The sequence below is a fragment of the Bos indicus x Bos taurus genome, chromosome 15 (assembly GCF_003369695.1).
Source record: "Bos indicus x Bos taurus breed Angus x Brahman F1 hybrid chromosome 15, Bos_hybrid_MaternalHap_v2.0, whole genome shotgun sequence".
NCBI classification, from domain to species: domain Eukaryota; kingdom Metazoa; phylum Chordata; class Mammalia; order Artiodactyla; family Bovidae; genus Bos; species Bos indicus x Bos taurus.
The window spans coordinates 43462602-43474839 of NC_040090.1; the positions used below are offsets into that span (position 1 = coordinate 43462602).

Genomic DNA, 12238 nt, shown 5'->3' on the forward strand with positions numbered 1-12238 from the left:
GCAGGCTTCCTTTTCATTGTCCAGTGCCACAATTGTTTATCCATTTATTAACTGATGGACATTTGGGTTATTTCCAGTTTGGGGTGATTCTGAATAAGCTGCTACAAATATTTGTGTACAGCTTTTCTTTTGGTAGACAAATGTCTTCTATGGTAAGTGTATGTTTAACTTCATAAGAAACTCCCAGATTCTTTTCTGAAATGGCTGTGCCATTTTGCATTCCATTCAGCAATGTATGCACGTTCTAATTGCTCTGCCTCCAGGTTGGTACTTGGCAGTGTCAGTATTTTTCAGTTTAATTTTTTAACCATTCTAGTTAGTGTGTAGTGATATCTCTCTGGTTGGAATTTGCATTTCTATAATGACTAATGATGTAGAGTATCTTTTCTTGTGCTTGAGGTTTTTTACTAATTCTGATTTTTTTAAAAATTCATGTTTTAATTCAATATTACATATTTAAAGTTTTGCTAGTACTGCTAGGAGAGAGAGGGAGTTTTTACTCTCTTTAGAGTACTTATTCTTAAGAGAGTTGGTAATTTACATAGAGAAAACTAGTCATTGTATTAAAAGTATGACTGTAATTTTGATAGACTCCTTAAAGAGGTTCATATGTTAGCTGATTGGTAGAGAGGATAACAGTTTGGAAATCAGAGAATTCATTGGTTTGACTTTGCCTTATTAATTGCTTATCCTTTCTGGGTCTTTTTTTCTTCTTTTTTCTTCATCTCTGAAACGAGGGATTTGTCTCTAAATTATGGACTTCCCTGCTGGCACAAACAGAGAAATCTACTTGCAATGCAGGAGACCCAGGTTCAATCCCTGGGTTGGGAAGATCCACTGGAGAAGGGAATGAGGGATTTGTCTCTAAATTATAAATCAACATAAACTTTTCAGTAGTAGGGTTTTTTTGCTGCTTTTTCAGTAGTAGGTTTTTAAACTTTATAAGAAGGCTGTGCGATCAGAAAACAAAAGATCTTTGGAGATTTTCCCTGTCTGATGAAATTTCTATTACTCAAAAAAGATCTTCTGAAATTGTAAATAATATAAATCATAAGTATTTTTGTTGTTGAGAATTATATAGTAAGTCTGTTATAAGGATGGTAACTGATAGTTCTAGGATAATATATTTTGTATGATTTTATGATATATTTTATTATTATAATTATAGAGCATTTTCAACATATTCTGTCTTTTGATTTTTGGTAAAACTCTTTGTGGACCCTGCAAGTCAGAATAAGTGACTTGCATAGGATTACACAGTGAAAGGAAAGTAGCCACCTTGACTTAAGGGTTCTAGACTAGCATCTGCACCACATTACTCTGCACTGTAGACTAGTCCAATAGGAAATAAAGTCTTTAAATAGTATTAAGTAACTTTTTTTTTTGGTTGACAATTTCATGTTCAGAGTATTATAAAATTTATTATCCATGCTTCTAAATAAAAGGCATGATTACAGATAATATAAACAAGCTGCTTTGATTTAGTAATAATGCAGTGGAACATTTCAAGACTTGTAAACAAGTCAGTTGTATCACAAGCTGAGTCACTGCTTATCAAAACAGCCTACTCACAGAAGAAAACGTAGCTATAATCAAAAATAAAGATAACAGGAATAGTAAAGGACACACTGTGCATCCTCCACAGAGTAGTTTGTTTAGTTTCTAAGTTTAGACACCTAAACATTAGTGGGTTACCAGTTAACAGTAGTATAACAGCAATTAAATGAGTATGACAAAAGTGGGAATAGTTTAGGATAAAAGTGAGAGGAAAAATACTATTATTATAATTTTAATGACACAAATATTTCAACATTATGAAGTCATCAGAAAATTTGTATTTCTTAAGAGATCTGTGTTCGTATGGGACCTTAGGCATGTCACTTAAGGTTTCTGAATTTCTTGTACATCTATAAAGTAAAGAGCTTGATCTGATGTCCAAAGGTCCATCCATCTTTAAACATGTATTATAGTTCCATGTTGTGTGTGATGAATCATCTGATTGATTGCTTCTTAACTGTCAAATTAAATATATTATCAAACTTCCTTTTAAATAGTCAAAAGTCTTTGCAGTAAAGAAATTTTTTTTCATCAGTTCGGAAACTTTTCGGAGTTTATAAAATCAATTAAACTTTTAAAAATTTACTTAGAAGTTTTAAGAGCACGCTGTGCTTCCAAAAGCATCAGCTATAATGTATTATGAAGTTATTTTCCTGAATGAATATATTTTGTTTAGAGAATTCCCTGAAGGACTTAGAATAGGAAATGTGGTATATTTAAATGATAGCTATTAAAAATTTCAGAATACCTGTATATACATGAGAAGTTGCTGAAGAACTCAGCATGTTCGTTAGGCATTTGAAGCAAATTGGAAAGGTGAAAAAACTTGGTAAGTGAGCTGACCTCATGAGCTGACAGAAAATTTAAAAAATCTCTGTTTAAGTTGTCACCTTATTCTGTGCAACAGCAATGAACATTTTCTTGATTGGATTGTGAAGTGCAACAAAAAGTGGATTTTATACAACAGCCAGTGGTGACCAGCTCAGTGTTTGGACTGAGAAGCTCCAGAGCACTTCCTAAAGCCAAACTTGCACCAAAAAAAGGGTCATGGTCCCTGTTTGGTGGTCTGCTGCCCATCTGATCTATGGCAGTTTTCTGAATCCTGGTGAAACCATTACGTCCAAGAAGTATGGTCAGCAAATCTCTGAGATGCACCAAAAGCTGCCAGCGCCTGCAGCTGGCATTTGCCAACAGGATGGGCCCAATCCTGACTGCGTGCCACACAACCAGTGCTTCAAGCGTGGCGGACTGGGCTGTGAGGTTTTGCCTCATCCGCTGGATTCACCTGACCTCTCACCAACCAACTGCCGTTTTTTCAAGTATCTTGACAACTTTTTGCAGGGAAAATGCTTCCACAACCAGCAAGAGGCAGAAAATGCTTTCCAAGAGTTTGTCAAATCCCAAAGCACAGGTTTTTAATGCTACAGGAATAAACAAACTTATTTCTTGATAGCAAAATTTGTTGATTGTAATGATTCCTATTTCGATTAATGAAGATGTGTTTGAACCTAGTTATAATTAAAATTGACGGTCCAAAACCACAGTTACTTTTTCACCAACCTAAATATCTTTGTTAGTCACCAAGTCATGTCCATCTCTTTTGTGATCCTATGGAGTGTAGCCTGCCAGGCTCCTCTGTCTGGAATTAGTTGTCATTTCATTCTCTAGAAGATCTCCCATCTAGGGATCAAACCCATGTCTCCTGCATTGCAGGAGGATTTACCACTGAGCCACCAGGGAAGCCCTACATGTATGTATATATACACTCAAATTATTTGTAAATCCTTAATCAATAGGCAAAAATAATTTTTTTTGTTTAAAAGAAAAAAATAGGAATTGATTTTGTGTTCATATATATATTTACGTATATCCATAATATATTTCATGCATATTATGTGTCTGTAATACAGAACCATTGGAAACCCAATTTGCAGACAGTTTTTGCTGCTTCCACAAATTTTAGTCATAAGTTCTCTTTTAATTTTTATATTTTAAAAAGTTGTGGTAAAATATATATAACATAAAATTTCCCATCACATTTTTAAGTGTACAATTCAGGGATATTAAGTACATTAACGTCATTTGCTACTTACCATCATCCATCCACAGAAATCTTGTCATCTTGCAAAACTGTGCTCATTTAACAATAACTTCCATTCCCCTACCTGCTTCCCCTTCTCAGTCTCTGCCAACCACCTTTCTGCTTTCTCTCTCAATGAATTTGACCATTCTAGGTATTTCATGTAAGTGGAAACATACTATATTTATCCTTTTATGACAGAGTTATTCCTGTTAGCATAATTTCCTCGTGGTTTGTCCATTTTGTAGGATATGTCATACATTTTTTAAAGCTTAATATTATTCCTCTGTTTGTATATATTGGATTTGTTTCCGCTCATCCACCGACGGGACTCTTGGGTTGCTTCTACCTTTTGGCCTTAGTGAATAATGCTGCTATGAACATGGGTGTGCAAATATCTGAGTCCTTGCTTTCAGTTCTTTTGGTTATATATGCAGAAGTGAAATTACCAGATCAGTAGGCAGTTTTAGCACTCATAGAAGGTCACATTTTTGAAAAACTTTTTGTGAACCGAAATGATGTAAGTTAAATTTGATTTTGCAGCACAGACAGTGGGATGACAGGAGACTTGACATTCATGATGTCTAGCTTTTTATGGAAACAAGCCAACCACCACATTGCTGCTGCTGCTGCTGAGTCGCGTCAGTCGTGTCTGACTCTGTGCAACCCCATAGACGGCAGCCCACCAGGCTCCTCCGTCCTTGGGATTTTCCAGGCGAGAGTACTGGAGTGGGGTGCCATTGCCTTCTCCGAACCACCACATTGAGTCAGTTTTAAATCATTAGTGTAGTTTAGAGTTTCGCCTGTGTGTTGGCGGCACTAGTGGTAAAGAAATCACCTGCCAGTGCAGGAGACATAGAGACTCAGGTTTGATCCCTGGGTCAGGAACAGCCCTTGGAGGCGGGCATGGGCATGGCAACCTACTCCAGTATCTTGCCTGGAGAATCCCACAGACAGAGGAGCCTGGCAGGCTCCTTAGGGTTGCACAGAGTCAGACATGACTGAAGCGACTGAGCATGTAAGCATGTAATCAAGGTAATACTCTAATTACTTATATAAAGTAGCACATATGTTATCATAGAATATGGTATTCATATTTTATTTTAAATACAAAATGACTTCTTAATATTCTAATCATTTCTGTTCAGAGAACTTCCTTTAGCAGTTCTTCTAGGGTAGATCTCTCAACAACATATCCCTTAGTTTTCCTTCATCTGAAATGTTTTGGTTTTCCTGTCATTCCTGAAGGGTATTTTTGCTGGAAACAGAATTCTAAACTGGCAGTCCTTTTCTTTCAGCACTTGGAAAATATTGTGTCTCTGTAATTTCTGGTGAGAAACATGCTACATTTGATTGTTTTGGCCTCATAGATGGTGTTTCTCTCTCACTACTTTCAAAATCATCTTCTTTGTCTTTAGTTTTCAAGGAGCTTGATTAAGATGTGTCTTTCTGTCATTTTCTTTGGGTTTATCCTCTTTGGGATTCACTCAGCTTCTTGATTGTGTAGTTTTATGTCTTTTGCATTTTTTTTTTTTTTTTCGCCATACTGTGTAATCCATGGCCTGAGTTCCTTCTCCCAACCAGGGACTGAATCCAGGCTCAGAAAATGAAAGATCCAGAATCCTAACTGTTGGACCACAGGGAACTCCCTGTCTTTTGCAAATTTGGGATGATTTCAGCCATTACTTCTCCGAATGCTTTTTTAGGCTCACCCTCTTTCTTCTTTGCTTACAGGACTTGGATTATACAAATATTAGATCTTTTGTTTGCAGTCTTGCTGTGACAGATCTTTTTTCTAGAAATTCTGTTTGGTGCTTTTATAAGTCTGCTAATTATCCATTCGTCTGTTGGTGGAGATCTACATTGCTTCCATGTCCTGGCTATTGTAAATAGTGCTGCAGTGAACCTCAGGGTACATGTGTCTTTTTCAATTATGGTTTTCTCCGGGTATATGCCCAGTAGTGGAATAAAGGAAGTTGTGGTATATGTATAAAGATGGAGTATTGCTCCATTTATAAAGAGCTGTAAAGAGGAACAAATTTGAGTCCGTTCTCATGAGGTGGATAAATCTGGAGTCTTTTTATACAGAGTGAAGTAAATCAGAAAGAGAAAAGCAAATATCATATATTAACATGTATCTATGGAGTCTAGAAAAATGGTGAACCTATTTGCAGGTCAGGAATAGAGATGCAGACATAGAGAACAGACTTAGGACATAGCAGGGAAAGGAGAAGGCAGGACAGATTGAGAGAGTAGCATTGAAACATACACATTACCACATGTAAAATAGAGAGCGAATGGGAAGTTAGCTATGTAACGCAGGGAGCTCAACCCAGTACTCTGTGACATCTAGAGGGGTGGGATGGGGTGGGGCATGGGAGGGAGGTTCCAGAGGGAGGGGACATATGTATACTTATGACTGATTTACTTTGTTGTATGGCAGAAATGAACACAACATTATAAAATAATTATCCTCCAGTTAAAAATAAATTTTAAGAAAAGTCTGCTAATTGCCAACGTCTACTCGTGAACTCAAAGGTCTTTGTTATTTCTTGAAACATGTTATACGTGTTTCTTTTTATAATGTTTTATAATGTTGAAATTATGAAGTTTCGAACTTTCTTTTTATTTTATTTTTTGGCTATGCCGGGTCTTCGTTGCCACACGGGCTTTTCTCTGGTTGTGGTGAGCAAGGGTTACTCTCTGGTTGCGGTGTGTGGCCTTCTCATTGCAGTAGTTTCTCTTGGGCTCTAGGGTGCACGGGCTTCAGTAGTGGCGTCATGTGGGCTCAGTGGTTGTGACTCCTAGACTCTAGAGCACAGGCTCAGTAGTTGTGGCACTCGGGCTTAGTCGCTCTGTGGCATGTGGGATCCTCCCAGACCAGGGATAGAACCCCTGTCTCCTGCATTGGCAGGTGGATTCTTTACCACTGAGCCACCAGGGAAGCCCCTGTTGCTGATAGTTTCAATATTGAACATTTTTTCACACGTTATTGCTGTGTTTTATTCCTTGCTGACCCTCATGATTCCTTTTTCATTATATATTTAGCGGTTTAAAATTTTTTTGGAGCTGTTCATTTGTCTTGTGATTATGAGAATATTTAAGAAATTTCTTTCTTTAATTCATTTGGCTGTGCTGGGTGTTAAGTGTGGCACACAGGGTCTTTGGTCCTTGTCGCATCAAGTGGGGTCTTTGGTTGTGGCATGTGGGATCTAGTTCTCTGACCACGAATCGAACCTAGTCCCGCTGCATTGTGAGCACAGAGTCTTAGCCACTGGGTCGATAGGGAAGTCCCGGGAATAATTTTTATGGAAATTGTTTGAGCTCTGGAATACAGATAGCTTCTTCCAGAAGAAAACTGTTACTGTTTCTGCCATTTACCTCGGAGTACTACTATTCTAGAACCATTTTCAAAGTTTTTTTTTTTTTTTTTTTTTTACTGCCCAGATAGTGTGAATTGGGATTGTAACCAGCTTGAGGGCCAGTCTGTGGCTACACGTTCTCAGGAGTAACACCCCTGTTACACTCCAAGGTATAAAACAGGCCATCCTCTTTTAGTATCTAGGAAAAGAGAGGTAGAAGAGTAGTAGAATAGGCAGGTGTATTATCTTTAAATTAAGCTTTCAATTTAGAGTTAATTGTAGATTCACCTGTAGTTCTGAGAAATAAAAAGGAGACATGGTGTACTCTTTACCCAGTTCCCTCTAATGGTAATACCAAGTAAACTCTAGTACAATATAACACTCAAGATATTGGCATTGATACAGTCAAGATGCAGCACATTTTCATCTCCACAAGGGTCTCTCACGATGCCCTTTTACAACTACACTCACTCCTCTCCCAGTCCCAGCCCCTTTAATTCCTGGCAATCACTGATCTGTTTTCCATTTCTATATTTGATCATTTCAAAAATGTTGTATAGGCTTACAGTTGCTTGTCCTTTGTATTTCTGTGGTGTAAGCTGTAACTTCTCCTTTTTCATTTCTAACTTTATTGATTTGACCCCTCTCCATTTTTTTCTTAATGAATCTGGCTAAAGGTTTATCAGTTTCATTTCTCTTTTCAGAGAACCAAGTTTTGATTTCATTACTCTTTTCTGTTGTTTTCTTTGTCTCTAATTCTTTTATTTTTGCTCTCATCTTTATGATTTCTTTCCTTCTACTAGTGTTTGATTTTGTTTGTTCTTTCTCTAGTTGCTTTGGATAAGATTAGGTTGTTGATTTGAGATTTTTCTTGTTTCCTGCTGTAGGATTGTATTGCTATGAATATCCCTCTTAAAACTGCATTTGCTGTGTTCCAGAGTTTTTGGATCATTGTGTTTTCATTTTCATTTGTCTCTAAGTATTTTTTATTTCCTTTTTGATTTCTTCAGTGACCCATTAGTTGCTTAGTAACATGTTGTTTAGCCTCCATGTGTCTGTTTTTTCTGCGGTTTTTTCTTTTAGTTGATTTCTAATCATTAGTGTTGTGGTCTGAGAAGATGCTTCATATGATGTCAGTCTTCTTAAATGTACCAAGATTTGCTTTGTGGCCCAGCATATGATCTATCCTGGAGAATGTTCCTTGTGCACTTAAGAAGAATGTGTATTCTGCTGCTTTCGGATGGAATGTTCTGTAATTATCAATTAGTCCATCTGATCTAATTCATCATTTAAAGCCTGTTTTTCCATATTGATTTTCTGTTTGTATGATCTGTCCACTGATATAAAAAGCCCCCCACTATTATTGTGTTACTGTCAATTTTTCCTTTTATGGCTTGCCTGATATATTGAGGTGCTCCTATGCTGGTTGCATAGATATTTATGATTGTTACATCTTCTCAGACTGATCCCTTGATCATTATGTAGTGTCCTTCTTTTTCTCTCATGATAGTCTTTATTTTAAGGTCCATTTTGTCTGATTTGAGTATTGCTACTCCAGCTTCCTGGAGCTTGTTCTTGTCCCTCTGGTGGGCATGGTGTGTTAGGGGGTGTGTTTAGAGGTGGCTGTGCATTCAGGACAGACTTTAGGCAAGCTGTTGCTGATGAGTGGTGCCATGTTGCCACCTTGTTGGTTGTTTGGCTTGAGGGGTCTCAGCACATAGACTGCAGGCTGTGGACGGGGTCAGGTCTCGGTGCCAAAATGGTGACCTACACGAGAGTTCACACTGATGTGTATTCCCTGGGGCCTCTGCCACCAGTGTCTCTGTTCCCGCAGTGAGCCACAGTCAACCCGCGCCTCCCCAAGAGAGCCTTTAACATCTGCAGGCGCATGTGGCGCAGGCTCCCAGGGAGTCACTGCCTTGCCCCATTCTAGTGCACGTGAAATCTTGGGTGCACCGTCCTAGAGTGGCGTCTCTGTTTCCCCCAGACCGGCGCAGCTCCTGCACTCAGGCGCTGCTGGCCTTCAAAGCCAGATGCCCTGGGGAATGTGCCCAGTGCCAGACCCCCAGGCTGAGGAGCTTGACAGGAGGCTCAGAACTCACTCCTGTAGGAGAACCTCTGAAATACAGTTATCCTTCAGTCTGTGGGTCATCACACGGTCGGTGTGGGATTTAATTATATTGTGAAAGCACCCCTCTTACCATCTCACTGTGGCTTCTTGTTTGTCTTTGGGTGTAGAATATCATTTTTTTTTGTAGGTTCCAGTCTTTTTTGTTAATGGTCATTCAGCAGTTGGTTGTGGTTTTGGTGTTTCCATGAGAGGACGCGAGTGCAATTCCTTCTTCTCTGCCATCTTGTCTCCTCCTGAGTTGAATCTTTAATATATCTTTTGTTTCCTTTTACATACTTCCCTGTGCCTTCTTAAAATACAGAGTATAGTTTAAAACTTTTTATATTCTTGCCTACTAATTATATCATCTGTATTATATCTGGGTTGATTTTTATTGATTTTTCTACTTCATTAGGGATGGGTCATCCTTTCCTACTTTGATGCATGCCTGTTAATTTTAAATTGGATGCCAAACACTGTGATTTTTATGTTGATGAGTACTGGGTATATTATTTCCATAGATATTCTTGAGCTTTGTTCTCTGACAATGTGAATTTACTTGTAAACGTTTTGAGCCTTTTGAGGCTTGCTTTTTAGTATTTTAAGATTGACCCAGAATAGCCTTTATTTTATTTTTATTTTTGTATTTACTTTTGGCTGTGCTGGTACTTTGTTGCTGCTCTGGCTTTTCTCTAGTTGTGGCAAGCAGGGGCTACTCTTCATCACAGTTTGTGGGCTTCCCATTCTTGTTGTGGAGCACAGACTCTAGGACACGTGGGCTCAGTAGTTGCGGTTCCCAGGATCTAGAACACAAGCTCCGTAGTTGTGGCGCACAGCCTTAGTTGCTCTGCAGCATGTGGGGTCTTCTGGACTAGGGATTGAACCTGTGTCTCCTGCATTGGCAGGCGGATTCTTTACCCCTGAGCCACGAAGGAAGCCCCCCAGAATAACCTTTAGATAAGGCCTAATTTGGTTCTACTGCTGAGACAATACTCTTCTGTCTGCTCTTATCTGATGCCTATGTATTATGATTTTCTTTTCACTCTGGCTGGTGGGAGATTCTTTCCTTGGTTCTTTCCCTTGCCTAGGTAGTTTCTTCACATGTATATGTTGATGAGTACTCAACTGAATACTCAGGGAGGGCCATTACATACCTCTGGAGCATGCTATTTGCACATCTTTCCTCTCTTCAGTATTCTGCTCTGTCAATTCTAGCTGAATTGACCCACTTGAATTTCTAGCCTCTTCTTTTCAGCTCAGGGAGATTGCTGAACTCTAGCTGGGTTCTTCTGCCAAGGTAGCTTACAGTGTTTGTTTCTCTTTCCACAGGGATCACTATCCTGTGTTATCTGTTACTTAATATTTTTAAACTATTGTTTTATATATTTCATCTCTTCTTTTTAGTTGTTTAAAGTGGAGAAGGTAAATCCAATCTGCTATTTTATTTCGGCTCATAGTGGAAGTTTTTTGGAGTTAACAATAAATAATAACATAAACAGATATATCAGGTGGCTAAAGTGCTGTGGAGAAACCTGAAGCGAGAAAGGGAGGTGAAGAGATTGCAATTTTAAATTGAATGGTGAGAAGAGAGTTTGAGAAATTGGCTCTTTTGATTATCTTTTGCATATCCACACACTCAATGACTTTTGCTCATGAATGTGCAACTTGGGCAAACCTGGACAGGGACAGCTTGTTCTGCTCTGCTTGGCGTCAGTTGGGGCATCTGAAAGTCTGGGGGTTGGAATCATCTGAATGCTTCCTCACATGTATGGTGCTTGATGCTAGTTGCCAGATGGCATCTCAGTTGGATTGTGGTTAGAACTTCTACACATGACCTTCTCATATGGCTGCTTGGCTCCTACACAGCATAGTGGCCAAATTCCAAGGATGAGCATCTGAGGGAAAGCCAGGAAGAAGCTTTATTGCCTTTTCTAACCCAATCTTGAAAGTAATGTTATGTATCATAGAAAGTCACACCGGCTAGCCCATATTAAAAGGAACTGGAATTAGACTCCTAATCTTGCTGGGAGGCATGTCAGAGAATTTGTGGACACTTGTTTAAACCACCACACATCACTTCCTGGCCTTTTGGCTAAGATCAAGTGTAAAGCCACTACAATGATAATTTGTGAAAAGAAGGTAAGGATATCTAAAGGAAGAGCATGACACATACAGTACAGTGTACAGAAATGGAAAGAGTCTGAGGCTAGTGGTTACCTGATGCTTTGCTGATGCTGCTTAGTCGCTTTAGTCGTGTCTGACTCTGTGCGACCCCATAGACAGCAGCCCATCAGGCTCCACCTTCCCTGGGATTCTCCAAGCAAGAATACTGGAGTGGGTTGCCGTTTCCTTCTCCAATGCATGAAAGTGAAGTCACTCGGTCGTGTCTGACTCTTAGCAACCCCATGGACCGCAGCCTACCAGGCTCCTCCGTCCATGGGATTTTCCAGGCAAGAGTACTGGAGTGGGGTGCCATTGCCTTCTCCGACCTGATGCCTTAGACTTGTTTATTGCTGAATTCCCTTGTGCAGTGTCCACTCCACTCCTTGAAGGCAAGGGCTTTTATTCACCGCTATTTTCTCAGCGCCTAAAACAGTGTTTGACAGATAGTTGTAGTTTAATTCTTATTTGTGGAAGAAATAGTCAACCTATTGGTGCCAGGTATCAAAAAATCATAAAAATTCATAAAAATCATAAAAATGAATATGTAAACTTTGATATACCAATTCTTTCTTTAGGCAGTATTCTTCAGGGAAAACTGTACAAATAAGCAAAGCTATAGTGGAAATTTGAAAGTGTCTGAATGTCCATTAACAGAATAGTTAAATAAATTTTGATTGGACTGTATAATGGAACACTGCAGTTTTCAAACTCAGTGTTTTGGCCCAGAAAGATAAGTGAGTGTTGAGGGGAAAGGAACAGAATTTAAATGGTGGTGTTCAGAATGATTCTTTTGGTTAATAGTTTTTAATATTCATAGAATGGTGAGGATCTAATAGGATATATATCAAATTGTTAATAAGTGCTATAAGAGTTATTTTAGACTTGCTTGTCAAAAAATATGTACTACCATTATAGTAGAAACATATTTCTATTGTAAAAGAAAACTGTAAAGATTTTTAATTGATG

At 38.7% G+C, this 12238-nt stretch overlaps 1 protein-coding gene across 4 annotated transcripts in view; it reads left to right on the forward strand.

The window, feature by feature from the left end:
* The window catches only part of USP47 (ubiquitin specific peptidase 47), a 105600-nt gene that overhangs the window by 16957 nt on the left and 76405 nt on the right, over positions 1-12238 (forward strand). The window lies entirely within an intron of this gene.